Genomic DNA, 12,942 nt, shown 5'->3' on the forward strand with positions numbered 1-12,942 from the left:
GTCGGTTGAGCTTCAGGCTTCAGCTCAGGTCATGGTCTTTTGGTTCGTGGGTTCGAGCCCCGTGTTAGGCTCTCTGCTGACTGCTTGGAACCTGGAGCCTGCTTCGAGTTCTGTATCTCCCTCTCTCTCTGCTTCTCTCTCTCTCTCCCCCCCCCCTCTCTCTCAAAACATTAAAAAATTTTTGATATAAAAACTTAGACATTGGACTCTCACCATGGCCAAATTGTTAGGTGAGTAGATTCTATAGTCTCAAAACTTTGCTGAAGTCTCCACTCAAGGGAGTGTTCGGTGTTCATTCGTTCTGAACTGGAAGCAAGGAGGCTAGCTACCAGCTGTGAACCCTGGTCGACGTGTGGGATGGGAAGGGATGAGGAGGTCATCTCCATAGTCCCTGAGTTGCTATCCCAGAGCAGCAACCACAGCCAAGTCCGTAAGTCATGGTCCATTCACCTCACTGTGCTTTTCTTCACCTTGTGAAACATGGGAAAGACTCACTCCACAGGCAAAATAAAAATGATGCTTTGAATAACTCTGTTCATACCCTCCCAATACTTTCAGGCACCATACACAAACTGGCTTATTCCCTCTCATAACTGGTAGCCTTGTGATATTGTACAGCGATACCTCAGTTCGCTAGAATCACATTAGAGGAGAACTTCGGTTCATCAGGATCATGTACTTATTGCAGGAAAAGGCAAATAGCCACAAAAATCACTTTTACTTTGCTGAGTCTTTTTTTTTTTTAAGCCGCTGTTTGCGTTGTGTTTTATGCATCTGCTTAGAGGCAGTCCCGGGGGTCAGCACACATTCAGCCTCATAGCCTTTATCTTTTTCAGCTACAATCATGGCAATGAAGTTTGATCTCAACACGCTGGACTCATTTCTGACCCTCTGCCTTTGCTTGCGCTGTTCCCATCCCAACCCCTTCCTCATCGGGCTTCAGCATTTGGGTCTTGCCTCGTTTCCTCTTCGCATTTTCTGTCTCCTTTCACTCACCTCCTTCTTCTTTCTTCTTTCTCCTTTCTCAACCTCACCTGGCCTGTGGGCCCGAAGCGTGAATCACTCGTTGAGAGACAGCAGCTGTGACTTGCGGCTTCCCACCGAGAACGGTTTTGTGGGTGGCGTTCTGAGGTTCCCTGCCTGCACCGCGAACACTTGAATTTTCGGATCGGGTGTCCTACTTGTTTCCTCACCGAAGCTAGGGTGGTGCTTTACATGGAGTAAAAAACGAGCAGCGATGAGAGCAGCAGCTCGGATGCTTGGCAGGCCTACTGCGGGCCAAGTACTGCGCTGAGCAATATGCGTGAGTTAGGAGTATTTGCTGTTTTGCAGATGAGAAAACAAAGACAGGGAGAGGTTAATCATTTGTCCAGATCACACAGCTGACAAGGGGTACAGTGGAATATACTCATCGTACGTTCCGCTCCAGTCCACTGGACTCCGTTTGAGAAGAAAATGGCTGCATGCATATTTTCACGTATCTCTTCAATAGAAAATGAGAAGATAAGTGACAACATGGTTTTCTTGTTTATTTCCTGTTCTTTAGAACATTTCATTAGCCAGAGTAAACCTATTTCTGGGGCATTCTGTTGAATTAAGGATATACTTTAAATATACAAGCATACCTTGGAGATATCGTGGGTTCAGTTCCAGACCACTGCAATGAAGCAAATATCACAATGAAACAAGTCAAATTAATTTTGTGGCTTCCCAGTGCATATAAAAGTTATATGTAGTCTATACTGTAGTCTATTAACTGTGCAGTAACGTCATGTCTAAAAAATGTACATATCTTAATTAAAAAATACTTTATGGCTAAAAACTGCTGACCATGATCTGAGCTTTCAGCAAGTCATAATCACTAATCATAGATCACCATAACAGATATAATAATAATAAAAAGGTTTGAAGGATTGTGAGAATTACCAAAATGTGACACAGAGACACAAAGTGAACAAATGCTGTTGGAAAAATGGTGCCAGTAGACTTGCTCAACATAAGGTTGCCATAAACCTTTAATTTGTTAAAACACACACACACACACACACACACACACACAACTGCAAAGTGCAATAAAATGAGGTATGCCTGTATAACCATGCAATATTTGTGGATAAAAATTTAGCGGAATAAACCATTGGGCATGTGCTAGAGATTTTTCTTTTGTTCTTCTATTTGCATCATTTAAATAGAGTCCCTTTGGGGCCCCTCAGGGGCTCAGTCGGTTAAGCATCCAACTTTGACTCAGGTCATGATCTTGCTGTTCGTGAGTTCAAGCCCCATGTGGAGCTCTGTGCCAACAGCTCAGAGCCTGGAGCCCGCTTTGGATTCTGTGTCTCCCTCTCTCTCCGCTCCTCTCCCGCTTGTGCTCTCTCTCTGTGTCTCTCCCAAAAATAAATTTAAAAAAAATTTTTAAAAATTAAAAAAAATCCATTCCCTTTTCTGTGCTTCAAGCTGCTCTTTTTTCTTTCCAAATCTTCGACCCATCTATTTATTGTCTGTCTTAGAATGTAAGGGAACATAAATGTAAGATAAACATCATACAATAAGGAAGATGGAAATTAATTTTTTTTAAAAAAAAAGAGAAGGCCACCTCCCTTTCCTGAGTGAATGGTAGTCAGTCTGTGGACACACAATATCATTGCAGTTTAGAAGTCTTATACACTAAAAAGCAAGACAAGGGGCGCCTGGGTGGCTCAGTCGTTTGAGCGACCAACTCTTCATTGTAGCTCAGGTCACGATCTTGTGGTTCCTGAGATTGAGCCCCTCATCGAATCCCCTGCTTGGGATTCTCTCCCTCCCTCTCTCTGCCCCTTCCCCACTTGTGCTCTATCTCAAGATAAATAAATAAGCTTAAAAAATTTTTTTAATGTAAAAAAGGAGATGTTTTGTGTGTGAGTGTGTGACACACACACACACACACACACACACACACACACACACACACAATGGAGTATTATTCAGCCATAAAATATAATGAAATCTTGCCACATGTGACAACATGGATAGAACCAGAAGGTATTATGCTAAGTGAAATAAGTCAATCAGAGAAAGACAGATACCATAGGATTTCACTCATATGTGTAATATAAGAAACCAAATGAACAAAGAAAAAAGAGACAAACCAAAACACAGATTCTTAACTATAGAGAACAAAGAGATGGTTATAAGAGGGAAGGGGATGGAGGATGGGTCAAACGGGTGAAGGGGATTGAGAGTATGCTTATGATGAGCACTGAGTGATGTGTAGAATCGTTGAATCACTGTATTGTACACGTGAAACTATTGTAACACTGTATGTTAACTATACTGGAATAAAATTTTTTTTAAATAATAAATGATTAAAAAAATCAAAAGTAAAAAAAAAAATGTCCGCAACATCTTATGATACATATTGGCATTCGTTAATGTCATGTAGGCCAGTAGCTACTCTAATATATCCCCCCTGTTTACTGATAAGTATTTCCCCTTTGAGCCAGCAATAGTCTAAACGATTAGTGTTTTTGTAGCTTGTTCTGATAAATATGGGGTCATGTTGAATCTCCTACTTACACACTTATTCGACTGTTCTTTTGCTTTCTTACTTATTTTTCCATTTCAATTGAAACTGTGTTAGAATCAGAAAATTACTTGGAGCAAATTGTCATATGTTACATACCTGCTGATCTAATCTACCCGTCCAAGAGCATATCTGCGATGGATCCTTTTGCAAATAACACCTCAATCTTACGTGTTCTGCCAGTACTCCTAAAATCTCTCAGTGGCCCCTCATCTCTCCTTAGCAGTGGGGTTCAACTCTCTTTGTACCGCTCAGTAGCTAAGTGAAAGTTGTCCAGAAGCTTCTCTTTACACTGACCTCGTTTCGCTCTGCCTTTAACCTTCTTTCTGTGAGGCCAGTAAAGGTTAGGAGGCCTGGTCTTGGTCCCTTTCTTTCTGATGTCTGGAACTTAGAAGACAGCTTTCTGAAAATAAGTTGCTTCTGTTTCTGAAAATAAGTTCCTTTCTATTTTGCATACCAAAATAGAGTTGGTATCACTCCGTCCACTCCTGCTCACCCATTTTTGTCCTTCCGCTAGCATCCCTAAAGCTCTTGGGTTTCAGGAGATGCTCAGAAAAGGTTAAAAAAAAAAAAGGGAAAAAAAACCCCGGGGGGTTGGGGAAGCTTGAAGTTGCACTGACATTTTCCCACTCTCGGGATCAGACTCGTTAGATTTTCAGAGCATCCAAAGACTTTTCAACCAGACTTTCAACCACCTTGAATCACTTGCTGTTAGTTCACGTGTGTGCTGTGGACTGGATCGTGTTTTCCCCAAATTCAGATGTTGAGGCCTTGTCTTACTTGTCATCTAGGGCCGCCACAACACACCACAGACTGGGTGGCTTTAAACAGTAGAAATGTATTTCTCACATTGCTGGAGTCTGCAAGTCTGTGATCAAGGTGCGAGCGTGATCAGCTTCTGGTGAATGCTCTCGTGGCTTGTAGGTGGCCGTCTGCTTGCGTGGCCACACAGGGTGCAGGGGTGGGGGGAGGGGCAGAGGGAGAGAGAGCTTGAGCTTTCTGGTATCTCTTTCTTAAGGGCACTAATCACATCATGAGGGTGGGCGCCCCACCCTTATGTCTTCATTAAACCTAATTCCCAAAGGCTCCATCTTCAAATATCATCACATTGGGGATAAGGGCTTCAAAATACGAATTTAAAGGGGACACAGCTGGGGCGTGTGGGTGGCTCAGTTGATTAAGCGTCCGACTACGGCTCAGGTCATGATCTCATGGTCTGTGAGTTCGAGCCCCGCGTCGGGCTCTGTGCTGGCAGCTCAGAGCCTGGAGCCTGCTTCTGATTCTGTGTCTCCCTCTCACTCTGTTCCTCCCCACTCACACTCTGTTTCTCTCTCAAAAGTAAAGAAACATGTAAAAAAATTTTTTTAAATAAATAAAGAGGATAAAGGGGACACAGCAAGCCCTAACCCTCAATTGGTCTGTATTTGGATATAAGGCCTACAAGGAGTTAATTTAGGTTAAAAGAGGTCAAAGGATGGAGTCCTGATCCAATAGGATTATTATCTTTATAAGAAGATATAAAGATAATTTATATCTTTATATATATATAAAGGGGCGACTGGGTGGCTCAGTCTATTAAGTGTCCGACTCTCAGTTTCAGCTGAGGTCATGATCTCACGGTTTTGTGAATTCGAGCCCCATGTCAGGCTCTGTGTCAGCAGCACAGAACCTGCTTCGGATCTTCTGTCCCTCCCCCGCTCATGCTGTCTCTGTTTCTCTCAAAAATGAAGAAACTTTAAAAAGAAAAAGATTAAAACAAAGGAAAAGGAGAGACATGGGAAAGTTTGATCTCTACACACACACACACACACACACACACACACACACACGGAAGAAAGGACACGGTGGGAAAGCCCTCACCCCTCAGCTAAGTTCCTGTTGCTGCAGCTGTTAGTTGAGGGTGGAGGAGACGGTCATCTCCTGAGGGTAGAACAGTCTTGCCAGGCTGCTCATCCCAGACTGAGGAGAGACTAAAGAACGGGGAGAGGGGACATGTCTGGAGGCACAAAACCTTCTAGAACTGGTTCTCCACACCCTTTGTCATGCCCATTTGCCCAAACAAAATGGCAATAGACTCTATTTAAAAACCACATGGCAGGGGCGCCTGGGTGGCGCAGTTGGCTGAGTGTCTGATGCTCGATTTCAGCTCGGGTCGGGATCCCCAGGTCGTGAGATTGAGCTCCCAGTTGGGCTCTGCGCTGGGCATGGGTCTGCCTGGGATTCTCTCTCTCCCCCTCCCTCCGCCCCTCTCTTACTCATGGGCCCTCTCTGTCTCAAAAATGAATATTTTTAAAATATAAAATTAAAGCAACATTGCGGTGTGTGCGTGTGTCCAAACTCGTCAAAACGTATGCTTCAAATATGTGCGATTTTTATGATTGAGCATACTTCAGCGAAACTGAAAGAAAACAAAATTTTGGGCTCATTGGCAAATTTGGCGAGCTTTGGTGAATTAGTCATACGGTAAGTCGATCCTTCAAAGAATGGCCCGCTTGTTTGCTTGGTCGCTCTGTGACTTGGCTGTTGGTACAGTGAGTTGGCTTGGAGCCAAGTCCGTGACTTCTAGCACCAAGCAAATGAGGTGGGACCGTTATCCACTGAAAGATCCTCTTTATTTTTTTATTTTTATTTTTATTTTTTTTAATATGAGATTTATTGTCAGATTGGTTTCCACACAACACCCAGTGCTCATTCCAACAGGTGCCCTCCTCCATGCCCAGCACCCACCCTTCCCTCCCTCCCACCCCCCATCAACCCTCAGTTTGTTCTCAGGTTTTTTTTAATTTTTTTAATGTTTATTTAATTCTGAGACAGAGAGAGACAGAGCATGAGTGGGGGAGGGGCAGAGAGAGAGGGAGACACAGAATCGGAAGCAGGCTCCAGGCTCTGAGCTGGCAGCACAGAGCCTGACGCAGGGCTCGAACTCACAGACTGTGAGATCATGACCTGAGCCGAAGTCGGTCGCTCAACCGACTGAGCCACCCAGGGGCCCCTTGTTCTCAGTTTTTAAGAGTCTTTTATGTTTTGGCTCCCTCCCTCTGTAACCTTTTTTTTTCCTTCCCCTCCCCCATGGTCTTCTGTTAAATTTCTCAGGATCCACATAAGAGTGAAACCATATGGTATCCGTCTTTCTCTGTATGACTTATTTCACTTAGCATCACACTCTCCAGTTCCATCCACGTTGCTACCTAAGGCCATATTTCATTCTTTCTCATTGCCAAGTAGTATTCCATTGTATATATAAACCACAATTTTTTTTTAATATATGAAATTTATTGTGAAATTGGTTTCCTAAACCACAATTTCTTTATCCATTCATCAGTTGATGGACATTTAGGCTCTTTCCATAATTGGGCCATTGTTGAAAGTGCTGCTGTAGAACTTCACGGAAAGCAGTGCTTTATCATGAGAATTCTGGGATTTTATCGTCACCTGGAGTTTCCCTTTTCGTGACCTTTCCTAGTTCCTTTGTCCCTTTGCCTTCCTAACAACAGGCTAGCTGGGCAGAGCAGGCGGGAACTGTCAGGACTGTGGGAAAGTCTTGGGTCCGGGTGGTCAGCGGGGTGGCGGGAGGGGATGCACCGTAGGGCCTTGCTGTGCAGCACCGCTCTCCTAACAGTCCCTGATACCTGAGTGACCACATGTTTGCTGGGAGCTGCTACAGAAGCCTCGGAAGAAATCTTTCAGCCTGTGTTCCCCAGAGTTCCCAGAAGGAGAGTTTGTGCGTGCTGCTTAGTAACCATCTTCAACCAATGGAAAGTAGAACCGAAACATTTCTGCCTGCTTCTGCTCTGCCCCGGGGGTGGGGGGGGTGGGGGGGGGCGGGGAATGGGAGACTGTTGCAGGAAGGAGAGTACGGTCAGTCCCGGTATCTGACTTCAGTAACAGGACCAGTCTATAGTGTTCATGCTCTGTTTCTTTCCAGCAGGAGGTGAGCCTTCAGGGCTGTGCCGAGATGAAGAGGAGAAGGGATAAGGCTCGCAGCTGGTATGTATTGGGGGTCCTAGCTGTTTGCCGGCCACTGGGTTAAGGGCTCAGTATGTGATAGGCCATTTACTTCTCACAACAGACATCAATAGTTTCATATTAAATTTCAGAAAACAGGGATGAAGAGCATTAACTTGGCCAAGACGCAAACCCAGAGCTTCTGTGCTTTTGCTTGGTTATTCCTAGATTCTGAGATCAGGGCCCCCGTTGGGTGTTTGGCGGTTTCCTTTAAAGCCAGAGGTACCTGGCTGGCTCAGTCGATAGAGCATGCGATGCTTGCTCTCGGGGTCATGAGTTCAAGCCCTGCATTGGGCAGGGAGCCTACTTTAAAAAAAAAAAAGTCTATTTTTAAAAAAAGGTTTATTTATTTTGAGAGAGAGAGGGGGAGAGAGAGAATCTCAAGCAGGCTCCGTGCTGTTAGCGCAGAGCCCAGCGTGGGGCTCAGTCTCACGAACTGTGAGATCGTGACTTGAGCCGAAGTCAAGAGTTAAATGCTTAACCGACTAGCCACCCAGGCACCCCCCCAAAAGTAAAGTCTATTAAAAAAACTTAAAGATACCTTTTATGAAACACAGCTGATGAGAGCATACTGTAACGATTATCAGTGCGGAATCAGGAGCAATTTACAAAGCGCTTTTTTTTTTTTTTTTTTTTTTTAAAGTACGCTCCATGCCTAGTGTGGAGCCCAATGCGGGGCTTGAACTCACAACCCTGAGATCAAGACCGGAGCTGAGATCAAGAGTCAGATGCTTAACGGACCGAGCCACCCAGGCGCCCCATATGTAGTGCCTTTTTTCCCCCTCAAATTTCCTTGCCTATAAAATGGAGATAGCAATAATGCCTATTGAATAGGACTTTTCTGAGGATTAAATCAAATAGTTCATTTTAAGATTGAGAACAGTACCTGGATTATAGCCTTTCTCTTTGAGGTTTAGATGTTATTCCTGTTGTTTGTTAGTAGTAGGAGTATAACTGATATTCTTTTAAATGGTCTTTGTTGGTGAAATAAAAAGATCACGATCTATGTCAGAACCCAGTCTTACCATTTAGTCCGTGAAATCTCCACGGCTGGGAGCCCCTGCCCTTAACCACTGTGCTTTGTATGTGGAATGGTGGAATTCTCGTGTTGAAACGTCTGGTCTCAGTCCCAACAAAGAAAGGAGAGTACTTCACTAAATGTCCTCTCTGTTCAGGAAGAAATGCTGAGCTCGCTGCCCGGAGGACACCACACCCCCCTGGGACTGCCTCGCAGAGACTGCGCTGCAGAGGCGGCCTAGAGAGGTAAGAACATGGGAGCGGGGAGGAGGTGTGGAAGGCAGTGTGGCTCCCCGGGGAGAAGACGCACTTTGGACTCCGAGGGTTTCAGACCCCAGATCTGCCACCTACTGGCTTTGTGACTGCAGCTGAGGTGTCATCTGTACCATGGCTCTTAATGGGAGTTCACAAGGCCGAAAACCAGGCGAAATGAAGATTCATGCATGTGGAGCACCCAGAACGGGGCCTGGCGTGCCGTAGGTCTTCAGTAAACATTAGTCAGCCTAGTCATGACGATTCAGAGACTGCCCACAACAGACAGAATAAAGAAGTAGGGACACTGGAAGGGGCCCACGTTGGAACCAGAAGGCTTATATAAACAATTTGCTGTCCTCCCAAAATGCCCCGTGGCTTCTGCTGCCGTCTCCTGACACCCACGGCCCAGGTGCCCCGTGCGATCCTCTGACTCTTGCCGATGGACTTGCTACCACGTTATACAAGCATTTGGGTTCCAACGTGGACCATTGGTCCTTCTCTTTAGCTCCTGACACCCCGGCCGAAATTGGTGGGTGGATCACATTAAGCGGACAGAGGGACTATGAGAAAGCCAGGGAAGCGATTCCCTCACCAGCGTTTACTGTTCTCTGCTGCGTGGAGCTGAAGTTGTCAGAGACTCTGCAAACTCAGTTGCACCCAGTGACTGTTCTCAGATCTAAGCAGAGCCCTGGTGCCAGCGGACAGCCTGCCGTGCGTTGTGCTGTTGAGACTCCTGCTTCCTCTAAGAAAGGATGTCGAGCTCTTTGAGATTGCTGTGTCCAGGGATCTGAGGAGACCTTAGTAACTTGACCAGTTTGCCTCCGTGATGAAAGAGGTAATCTTGGTAAACTTGATGAGGGAAGGCGGCTCCTACCGAGGTGCATCGCTACGACCCCCTCCTCCAGAGCGCCTTGACGGTAGCCACTTGCCTCAAGACGAGGAAGAAGGGAGAGATGAGAGGGTAGGAATACCAGAGACCCTCTTCTTCCTCAGCCGGGTACTCTTTGGGCTCTGACAGACTTGGCCCACATGTGATGAGTACGCTTAATAAAAACCTCTGGGGCGCCTGGGTGGTGCAGTCGGTTAAGCGTCCGACTTCAGCCAGGTCACGATCTCGCGATCCGTGAGTTCGAGCCCCGCGTCGGGCTCTGTGCTGACTGCTCAGAGCCTGGAGCCTGTTTCCGATTCTGTGTCTCCCTCTCTCTCTGCCCCTCCCCCGTTCATGCTCTGTCTCTCTCTGTCCCAAAAATGAATAAACGTTGAAAAAAAATTAAAAAAAAAAAAAAACCTCACGTGCAGCAGCCTCGCAGAAGGTGTGGAGGCCCCGTAACTCACCCCGGTTGTCCCTGGGTCTACAGTGAGGGAATGGGAGCCATATGTGATGAGATTGTTCACCAGACAAAGATTTTTAGGTTTGTACATGCTGCTCCCGCATGTACAAATTATCAAACCCAATTAAACCTCCACCCAGTGCTCGCTTCGGCAGCACATAGACTAAAATTGGAATGTTACGGAGAAGATTAGCATGGCCCCCGCACAAAGATGACACACAAATTCGTGAAGCGTTCCATATTGTTTTAGTCAGTCAGAGAAAGACCAATATCATATGACTTCACTCATATGAGGACTTTAAGAGACAAAACAGATGAACATAAAAGAAGGGAAACAAAAATAATATAAAAACAGGGAGGGGGACAAAACAGAAGAGACTCATAAATATGGGGAACAAACTGAGGGTTACTGGAGGGGTCATGGGAGGGGGGATGGGCTCAATGGGTAAGGGGCACGAAGGAATCTACTCCTGAAATCATTGTTGCCCGATATGCTAACTAACTTGGATGTAAATTAAACAATTAATTAATTAAGAAAAAACCTCCACCCAGTGAAACCTCAAATGTGGTTAGGTCAGTTGGTCAACAACAAACACAGTCTGGATCTTTACTGAGAAATGTCTGGGCACTGAAAAAGTGGCTGCTGCAAAAATAGGAAAGGCTTTTACCAAAGATCGCTCTGGGCCCGGTCACTCAGTCCTCAAAGGAGGAGATTGGTCTTCTGCCCGCTAAGGAACTCTGGGCCCGTACCGGGTCCCGGGTGCCATACCCCACTACGGTCTGTATGGTGATGGCCCTCTGCCTCTCCTGGTGAATCAGGAGATGAATCAGAGAGCCCTGCGTCTTAGTGTCTTAGTTCAGGACAGAATTATTGGCCTGCTATTGGGTTTTGGTGGACACTGAGCACATGATCGATGGCTGTGAAGTAATCTTAAGACCAGAAATCCCACTCGTATCACAGATCTAGCAGATATCTCAAATCACCTGGTGGAGGTGGTTCCAGAGTCTTCCAAACTAAAGTACAAATGGTACATACTGGAATGAACAAAACTCAGCCCAGATGAGGTCTCCTAACTCCAAGATAATATCACGGGAGCATCCATCTGGTTCCCTGATGTATTGCCCAAGGAGCCACTGCCCCCACTGGCCCAGTGAGGACCCACGTGTGAAGGCTTCCTGGACCACAATGGGCCTGGCTCACTGTCCGCTCCTCCTGGTTAACTCCTAACCAGCAGGAACGGGGTGCAGCTGCCATCCAAGCTGAGGGAGACCTCTCCCCTGGCCGGGTGCGGTAAAGGTTGCTCAGTATAACGGGCAGAGCTTTGTGCAGGGTGAATGGCTGGCTATCCAGGCCACCTCAACAAAGGAGGCTTGCTGTGTTTCCACCGACTGATGTACTGTGGCTAATGGCCTCGACATTTTTTCAGGCCTCTGGCAAGACTCAGATTAGCGTGTGGAGCGAGCCTCCCGTGGGGGCAAGGCATTTGGGTAAAAATCAGTTCTGCTTCTTGGGACTCATGTGGATGCTCACCAGAAAGACCCCTACGTTGACAAGGGGGAACATCACAAACGAGCAGACTGTGCCGGTCAACTAAACATGGAGACTGAAGTGTCTCATTTACTCCAGAGCAGGCAGATGTGCCTCTGGGGTCCACAGGAGGATGGCCGAGTGGGAATTCAGTGTAGGGAAGGAAAAATTCTTTCTCTGCTGCTCTTCAAGGTCTTCCAGCAAGACTAAATTAAATTTCATAAGACAGATTAATGGGAGAAAAAGCCAGTGTCGTTATGTGGGCACAGAGGCCCAGTAATGAAATTGAGACATCAAGAAATGACCAAGGCAGGCAGTATTTCTACTATTTAGACAAAGAGACAAGAAACTTGTGAGGAATTGACAGGATAAAGAAAGCAGGTGTTAGAAACTTTAATTAGTAGGGACTTCTGGGGCGCCTGGGTGGCTCAATCGGTTGAGTGCTGACTTCAGCTCGGGTCATGATCTTGCGGTTCGTGAGTTTGAGCCCCGCGTCAGGCTCTGTGCTGACAGCTCGGAGCCTGGAGCCTGCTTCGGATTCTGTGCCTCCCTCTCTCCTCCTCCCCCACTCACTCTCAGTCTCTCTCTCTCTCTCTCTCTCTCTGTCTCAAAAATAAACATTTTAAAAAAAATTTTAATTAGGGAATTCTAAGCAGAATTTAGGCTGAGGTAGTAGATTAGGAAAAAAAACCCCAGGGTTTGTTTCTACAGCTTTCTCAGCTTTAAAGTCTCTATCTCTGGTCCTAACGATTTTTTTTTTTTTTTTTTTTTTTTTTTTTTTTTTTTTTTTTTTTTACCTCTTAGGACAAGGAGGGTATTTTTCATAGGGGAGATTGGTTTCCTGCTTTCCTGGGGACAGGACGGTTTGAGTGTCCGCGCATTGGCAGTTTCTTAACTTTTATGTTAAATTATCAGTATGCCAAAGTGGCACATTTTGGGGTGGCCTGTCCTTGGCCCCACGTCAGAAACCATCCTAGACCGGGCCTACGTGTGTGGACTGCCACAGCTGTCAGAAGAAAACATAGGGAAGAAACTCCTTGATGTTGGTTCTGACAGTGATTTATTGCATGTAACACCGTAGCAGGGTTCTTGCACAGAGAGTCGGGACCCCGAGGCTTTTCTTTCCAGGAAGCAACTTTATTCGTGCCAGCACTGCTCAGTTGGGTTTGTACCCGAAGAACTGAGCCCCAAATGCCACGAGGCATAGTTTTTTATATATTTTTTACTTCTTTGTCTCCCATATATGG

The 12,942-nt window shown here is 45.9% G+C and overlaps 1 long non-coding RNA gene and 1 other non-coding gene across 2 annotated transcripts in view; both read left to right on the forward strand.

Annotated features, from left to right (window-relative positions):
* The window catches only part of LOC124513891 (uncharacterized), a 68,786-nt gene that overhangs the window by 39,958 nt on the left and 15,886 nt on the right, over positions 1 to 12,942 (forward strand). The window contains exons 2-3 of the long non-coding RNA XR_006962547.1: positions 7,485 to 7,546; positions 8,740 to 8,827. This is a non-coding gene — a long non-coding RNA (uncharacterized LOC124513891). The remainder of the gene's footprint in view (positions 1 to 7,484; positions 7,547 to 8,739; positions 8,828 to 12,942) is intronic.
* LOC124514073 (U6 spliceosomal RNA) lies at positions 10,307 to 10,413 on the forward strand. Its single transcript, XR_006962570.1, has one exon. It is a non-coding gene; the product is annotated as a U6 spliceosomal RNA (small nuclear RNA).

This window comes from Lynx rufus, unplaced genomic scaffold (assembly GCF_022079265.1).
Source record: "Lynx rufus isolate CCGP_SWC_20201006 ecotype Redwood Valley unplaced genomic scaffold, mLynRuf1.p SCAF_19, whole genome shotgun sequence".
In the NCBI taxonomy this organism is placed as follows: domain Eukaryota; kingdom Metazoa; phylum Chordata; class Mammalia; order Carnivora; family Felidae; genus Lynx; species Lynx rufus.